Source organism: Bufo bufo, chromosome 10 (genome assembly GCF_905171765.1).
Source record: "Bufo bufo chromosome 10, aBufBuf1.1, whole genome shotgun sequence".
NCBI lineage: Eukaryota > Metazoa > Chordata > Amphibia > Anura > Bufonidae > Bufo > Bufo bufo.
The window spans coordinates 24,779,879-24,788,135 of NC_053398.1; the positions used below are offsets into that span (position 1 = coordinate 24,779,879).

General features: G+C 51.6%; 1 protein-coding gene across 1 annotated transcript in view; it reads right to left on the reverse strand.

Annotated features, from left to right (window-relative positions):
• TCP11L1 (t-complex 11 like 1) overlaps positions 1-8,257 on the reverse strand; it is a 50,282-nt gene extending 42,025 nt beyond the window's left edge. The window contains exon 1 of the mRNA XM_040410086.1: positions 8,093-8,257. The gene's annotated coding sequence lies outside the window, so the exon portion shown is untranslated. The remainder of the gene's footprint in view (positions 1-8,092) is intronic.

Genomic DNA, 8,257 nt, shown 5'->3' on the forward strand with positions numbered 1-8,257 from the left:
GGGGGTGATCAATGACAGGGGGGGTGATCAATGACAGGGGGGTGGTCAGGGAGTCTATATGGGGGTGATCACCCAACTGTCATTGATCACCCCCTGTAAGGCTGCATTCAGACGTCCGTATGATTTTTACGGATCCGATCAGTCTATCAGTGGATCCGTAAAAATCATGCGGACATCTGAATGGAGCTTTACAGGGGGGTGATCAATGACAGAGGGGTAATCAATGACAGGGGGGTGATCAGGGAGTCTATATGGGGTGATCACCACAGTCATTGATCACTCCCCTGTAAGGCTGCATTCAGACGTCCGTATGATTTTTACGGATCCGATCAGTCTATCAGTGGATCCGTAAAAATCATGCGGACATCTGAATGGAGCTTTAACAGGGGGGGTGATCAATGACAGAGGGGTAATCAATGACAGGGGGGTGATCAGGGAGTCTATATGGGGTGATCACCACAGTCATTGATCACTCCCCTGTAAGGCTGCATTCAGACGTCCGTATGATTTTTACGGATCCGATCAGTCTATCAGTGGATCCGTAAAAATCATGCGGACATCTGAATGGAGCTTTACAGGGGGGTGATCAATGACAGGGGGGTAATCAATGACAGGGGGGTGATCAGGGAGTCTATATGGGGTGATCACCACAGTCATTGATCACTCCCCTGTAAGGCTCCATTCAGACGTCCGTATGATTTTTACGGATCCGATCAGTCTATCAGTGGATCCGTAAAAATCATGCGGACATCTGAATGGAGCTTTACAGGGGGGTGATCAATGACAGAGGGGTAATCAATGACAGGGGGGTGATCAGGGAGTCTATATGGGGTGATCACCACAGTCATTGATCACTCCCCTGTAAGGCTGCATTCAGACGTCCGTATGATTTTTACGGATCCGATCAGTCTATCAGTGGATCCGTAAAAATCATGCGGACATCTGAATGGAGCTTTACAGGGGGGTGATCAATGACAGGGGGGTGATCAGGGAGTCTATATGGGGTGATCACCTCCGTCATTTATCACTCCCCTGTAAGGCTGCATTCAGACGTCCGTATGATTTTTACGGATCCGATCAGTCTATCAGTGGATCCGTAAAAATCATGCGGACATCTGAATGGAGCTTTACAGGGGGGTGATCAATGACAGGGGGGTAATCAATGACAGGGGGGTGATCAGGGAGTCTATATGGGGTGATCAGGGGTGATCAAGGGCTAATAAGGGGTTAATAAGTGACGGGGGGGGGGGGGTGTAGTGTAGTGGTGCTTGGTGCAACATATTACTGAGCTGCCTGTGTCCTCTGGTGGTCGATCCAAACAAAGGGGACCACCAGAGGACCAGGTAGCAGGTATATTAGACGCTGTTATCAAAACAGCGTCTAATATACCTGTTAGGGGTTAAAAAAATCACATCTCCAGCCTGCCAGCGAACGATCGCCGCTGGCAGGCTGGAGATCCACTCGCTTACCTTCCGATCCTGTGAACGCGCGCGCCTGTGTGCGCGCGTTCACAGGAAATCTCGCGTCTCGCGAGAGGACGCACCGGCGCGTCCACCCAGAACAACAGGACCGCCGCAAAGACGCAATCCTGCGTACGGCGGTCCTGAGGAGGTTAACAGTGGCTTCCACGGTGGCCGCCCCTTTAACAGTGGCTTCCACGGTGGCCGCCCCTTTAACAGTGGCTTCCACGGTGGCCGCCCCTTTCACAGTGGCTTCCACGGTGGCCGCCCCTTTAACAGTGGCTTCCACGGTGGCCGCCCCTTTAACAGTGGCTTCCACGGTGGCCGCCCCTTTAACAGTGGCTTCCACGGTGGCCGCCCTTTTAAAGGGAGTCTGTCACCACATTTGAGCCTATTAGACAGATCCAATAGCGTTAATAGTGCCACCCAGAAGTTTAAAACGGTACCTTTGTTGCATATACCGGAGTCTTGTTTGAGCCAAAAATGAACTTTGTAGGTTCTGTAAATGCGCCGTCTCAAGTGCCCAGGGCGGCGTCTCAATCTTCCGAGCCCAAGACCGGACCTCCCCAACGGCTCATAACCCCGCCCTCCTTGTGCCTCTGCCCGCCCGTTTACACTCCTCCTCTCTCCTGCGGCGCAGTGGAAAAGGAGAGAGGAGGAGTGTAAACGGGCGGGCAGAGGCACAAGGAGGGCGGGGTTATGAGCCGTTGGGGAGGTCCGGTCTTGGGCTCGGAAGATTGAGACGCCGCCCTGGGCACTTGAGACGGCGCATTTACAGAACCTACAAAGTTCATTTTTGGCTCAAACAAGACTCCGGTATATGCAACAAAGGTACCGTTTTAAACTTCTGGGTGGCACTATTAACGCTATTGGATCTGTCTAATAGGCTCAAATGTGGTGACAGACTCCCTTTAACAGTGGCTTCCACGGTGGCCGCCCCTTTAACAGTGGCTTCCACGGTGGCCGCCCCTTTAACAGTGGCTTCCACGGTGGCCGCCCCTTTAATGGTGACTTTCATGGTTAAAGCTCCTTTAACAGTGGCCGCCCCTGTAACAATGACTTTCACAGTGGCCGCCCCTTTAACAATGGCTTTCACAGTGGCCGCCCCTTTAACAAAGGCTTTCACAGTGGCCGCCCGTTTAATGGTGACTTTCATGGTGACAGCTCCTTTAACAGTGGCCGCCCCTTTAACAATGACTTTCACAATGGCCGCCCCTTTAACGGTGATCTCCCCTTTAACAATGACTTTCACAGTGGCCGCCCCTTTAACGGTGGCTTCCATGGTGGCCGCCCCTTTAACAATGACTTTCACAGTGGCCGCCCCTTTAACGGTGACAGCTCCTTTAACAGTGGCCGCCCCTTTAACAATGACTTTCACAATGGCCGCCCCTTTAACAATGACTTTCACAATGGCCGCCCCTTTAACGGTTACCGCCCGTTTAACAGTGAGTTTCATAGTGGCCGCCCCTTTAACGGTGATCTCCCCTTTAACAATGACTTTCACAGTGGTGGCCCCTTTAACAGTGGCTTCCATGGTGACCGCCCCTTTAACAATGACTTTCACAGTGGCCGCCCCTTTAATGGTGAACTCCACAGTGCCCGCCCCTTTAATAGTGGCCCCTGCCCCCCATGCATGTAGCAGTGTAGTTGTGCCATCATACGTCATATGACTGAATCTTTCAGGACCTGTGAAGTGCTAAAACCGGTGATCAGTTGTTATGGCAACCTGGAGTAGGACCTGTGAGCTTCTATTGGCTGATAAGGGACATGTGACCGTGTGTATGGCAGAAGGCTGGCAGGCTTGTATTGGATAATGCAGGTCATTTTTTAGGAATATCTCGGGAACGGTACATCCTAGAGAGCTGAGACCCCCGCAAGGGATGCGTCTACCAAGTTTGGTTGAAATGGATGGTTGTGTTTTTGAGTTTTCGCGGAACATACATACATAAATACACACACACACACACACACACACACACACACATATATATATATACATACATACCTTATATACACTGCTCAAAAAAATAAAGGGAACACTTAAACAACACAATGTAACTCCAAGTCGATCACACTTCTGTGAAATCAAACTGTCCACTTAGGAAGCAACACTGAGTGACAATCAATTTCACATGCTGTTGTGCAAATGGGATAGACAACAGGTGGAAATTATAGGCAATTAGCAAGACACCCCCAATAAAGGAGTGGTTCTGCAGGTGGAGACCACAGACCACTTCTCAGTTCCTATGCTTCCTGGCTGATGTTTTGGTCACTTTTGAATGCTGGCGGTGCTTTCACTCTAGTGGTAGCATGAGACGGAGTCTACAACCCACACAAGTGGCTCAGGTAGTGCAGCTTATCCAGGATGGCACATCAATGCGAGCTGTGGCAAGAAGGTTTGCTGTGTCTGTCAGCGTAGTGTCCAGAGCATGGAGGCGCTACCAGGAGACAGGCCAGTACATCAGGAGACGTGGAGGAGGTCGTAGGAGGGCAACAACCCAGCAGCAGGACCGCTACCTCCGCCTTTGTGCAAGGAGGAACAGGAGGAGCACTGCCAGAGCCCTGCAAAATGACCTCCAGCAGGCCACAAATGTGCATGTGTCTGCTCAAACGGTCAGAAACAGACTCCATGAGGGTGATATGAGGGCCCGACATCCACAGGTGGGGGTTGTGCTTACAGCCCAACACCGTGCAGGACGTTTGGCATTTGCCAGAGAACACCAAGATTGGCAAATTCGCAACTGGCGCCCTGTGCTCTTCACAGATGAAAGCAGGTTCACACTGAGCACATGTGACAGACGTGACAGAGTCTTGAGACGCCGTGGAGAACGTTCTGCTGCCTGCAACATCCTCCAGCATGACCGGTTTGGCATTGGGTCAGTAATGGTGTGGGGTGGCATTTCTTTGGAGGGCCGCACAGCCCTCCATGTGCTCGCCAGAGGTAGCCTGACTGCCATTAGGTACCGAGATGAGATCCTCGGACCCCTTGTGAGACCATATGCTGGTGCAGTTGGCCCTGGGTTCCTCCTAATGCAAGACAATGCTAGACCTCATGTGGCTGGAGTGTGTCCGCAGTTCCTGCAAGACTAAGGCATTGATGCTATGGACTGGCCCGCCCGTTCCCCAGACATGAATCCAATTGAGCACATCTGGGACATCATGTCTCGCTCTATCCACCAACGTCACGTTGCACCACAGACTGTCCAGGAGTTGGCAGATGCTTTAGTCCAGGTCTGGGAGGAGATCCCTCAGGAGACCGTCCGCCATCTCATCAGGAGCATGCACAGACATTGTAGGGAGGTCATACCGGCACGTGGAGGCCACACACATTACTGAGCCTCATTTTGACTTGTTTTAAGGACATTACATCAAAGTTGGATCAGCCTGTAGTGTGTTTTTCCACTTTAATTTTGAGGGTGACTCCAAATCCAGACCTCCATGGGTTAAAAAATTTGATTTCCATTTTTTTTATTTTTGTGTGATTATGTTGTCAGCACATTCAACTATGTAAAGAACAAAGTATTTCAGAAGAATATTTAATTAATTCAGATCTAGGATGTGTTATTTTTGTGTTCCCTTTATTTTTTTGAGCAGTGTAGATAGATAGTTCCACATGGGTGAATAAAGATATCACGTGTATGTGTGCCCGCTAAAAGAATCCCCACCGTCGCATTTACAATCACAGGTACATCAGGTGTCTGGGAAGGTTTCATTCCCATACAGGAGGAGACCAATCAAGTAAGACTTCATAGCAACCAATAAGAGCTCAGGTTTCATTTTACAAACTGCTGTGGAAGAATGAAAGCTGTGATGTGATTGGTTGAAGGCTGATTTCGTTGTGTTGGTTACAGTAAACGAGGCCTAGTGATCCAGTACTCCAGGGCAGACATTGTAATTTCAGTCTGATGGAGCCGACTGAGTTATGTGACCAGGTCTGCTCTGCCTATAGAAAGAGAGGTACTTACCTAGTCACCAGCGCTGATAGTCCCCTCCCTGCCGCTATACCAATCCCCACCATTACCTGGCTTTAGTGGGGGCGTGTCCTCGGGCATCATGTGACTGCTGAGGCCTGTGAATGGCTGAAGCGGCCCACGTGACGATGGACGATACGTTGAGGTCCAAAGGGGACCAGAAGCAGCGGGACAGGACCCTTAGTGTATATACAGGATAGGGGATAAGTTGTCTTAAAGGGAATCTGTCCCTATCCAGCTGTTTGCACAGACCCATAGCGGTGGTTCACCAGATTAAATGCTGTTTTTCTTTTGTTGATCCAAGGCTCCGTTGCAGAATTATGATACTTTTTCTTTATATGCAAATTATGCCTTTGGTGCAATGAAGGCGTCACCAGTGCTCCTGTTGCACCCAAGCTCCATGCCTTTCTGTGGCTAGCCCCTCCATCGCTCCTTTGATTGACAGGGCCAGGTAGTGGCTAAGCAGCAAGAGAGGGGCTGACCACAGAAAGGAGTGGAGCTCGGTGCAATAGTAGCACTGGTGACGCCCTCATTGCACCAGTGGCCTAATTTGCATATTAAGAAAAAGTATCATAACTCTGGAACGGAGCCTCGGATCAACAGAAGAAAAACTGTTTCTCAATCAGGTGAATCACAGCTATGAGTCAGCGCAAGCCGTTTAATAGGGACAGAATCCCTTTAAAGAGATTTTCCATATTGAAACATTTATGGCAGGGATACCCAACCTGCGTCTCTCCAGCTGTTGCAAAACTACAACTCCCAGCAGGCCCTGATACCTGTAGCCTTGCCCAGGGCATGTTGGGAGTTGTAGTTTTGCAACAGCTGGAGGGGCCGCAGGTTGGGCATGCCTGATTTATGGCAAATGTCAGGAATAAAGGAAAAAAAGGCTGGACTCTCGCCTAGAAGGAATTGTGCATGATCAGAAAAACATGCTCCTTTCTTCCAAAAACAGCGCCTCGTCTGTCCACAGGTTGTAAGTGGTATTGACCGGGGCTCAGCTGTTCTACCAAGCACACAATAAAGAGGCCGGGGTGGGGCTTCATTTCAGCTGACTGTCCGGGGCCCATACTGAGACCCTTACAGATGAAACATGGCAGACAGACCCTAAAGCCTATATTACACGGAGCCAATATCGTACCGAAGGTCGTTAACGAAATTGAACGAGCCTCGCGAGATGTAATAAGTATGAGCGATTAAACCACGAGCGAGGAACTTTTGTTTGCCAACGAGTCGCCAAATCTTCGATCTATAATCGTTATCTGCGGGTCTAATACAAGCCTAAAGATAGGCCATCAAAATGTATCACCTACCCACAGGAAGGTAATGGGGGTCAGTTATCAGACTGGTGTAAAGTAGAACTGGCTTAGTTGCCCATAGCAACCAATCAGATTCCACCTTTCATTTTGGACAGCTCTTTTGGAAAATGAAAGGAGGAATCTGATTGGTTGCTATGGGCAACGAAGCCAGTTCTACTTTACACCAGTTTGATAAATGACCCCCAATGTGTCTGATCAGTGGAGGTCCAACCTCTTGTGTCCCTGTATGAATAGAGGAGCGGTCGAGCATGTGCACTGCCCATGCTCGACCACCGCTCTTGTATAAAGGGGACGCAGGACCCCCGTCCTCGCATGGGATCGTCTTCTACAGGCAGATGATCGGCAATAATTACTCACTTTCCGTCATCGTTCTCCTGTCAAGGTGGACCTCCAGGGTGACATCACCGGTGGACCTCCAGGGTGACATCACCGGTGGACCTCCAGGGTGACATCACCGGTGGACCTCCAGGGTGACATCACCGGTGGACCTCCAGGGTGACATCACCGGTGGACCTCCAGGGTGACATCACCGGGGGACCTCCAGGGTGACATCAACCGGGGGGACCTCCAGGGTGACATCACCGGCGGACCTCCAGGGTGACATCACCGGCGGACCTCCAGGGTGACATCACCGGCGGACCTCCAGGGTGACATCACCGGCGGACCTCCAGGGTGACATCACGGTGGACCTCCAGGGTGACATCACCGGCGGACCTCCAGGGTGACATCACCGGGGGACCTCCAGGGTGACATCACCGGGGGACCTCCAGGGTGACATCACCGGGGGACCTCCAGGGTGACATCACCGGGGGACCTCCAGGGTGACATCACCGGGGGACCTCCAGGGTGACATCACCGGCGGACCTCCAGGGTGACATCACCGGCGGACCTCCAGGGTGACATCACCGGCGGACCTCCAGGGTGACATCACCGGCGGACCTCCAGGGTGACATCACCGGCGGACCTCCAGGGTGACATCACGGTGGACCTCCAGGGTGACATCACGGTGGACCTCCAGGGTTACGGCCTTTATGTCATGATGTGGAGTCTATAAGGTCATGTGGCTGCTGCGGGTGACATCTCGGTGGGCGTCAAGCAGTCAATGCAGATCTCTCTCTTCTAAATGGGGGTTCCCCTGGCGATAACTATAATGGATGTCACCCAGCTTTTCCAGACTTTGCCCATGGAGAGGTGGGGGGATGGGTCTAGGCTACCATGCCCTTCAGCATACTGAAAAAGCTGGGTGACTACCTGTGTAGGACATGCAATGGAGGCCACACTGGTGGTCACCCATGGGAAATAACCACTGAGGCTGGGCACAGGCTGACCCGAAGGAGTGACTTACCTGCAGTGAGAATAGCCGGGGGCGGGGGGCAGCTGCAGTTAGTGAGGGGTGTCACCCTCTGCTCCTCATACTAGGGGGGTAACCTCCCGCCGCTGGAGCCGCACGATGCTGCAAGTCACAGTTAGGGAGCAGCCCATTCAGCCTCCAGCAGATTCTGTTTACGGA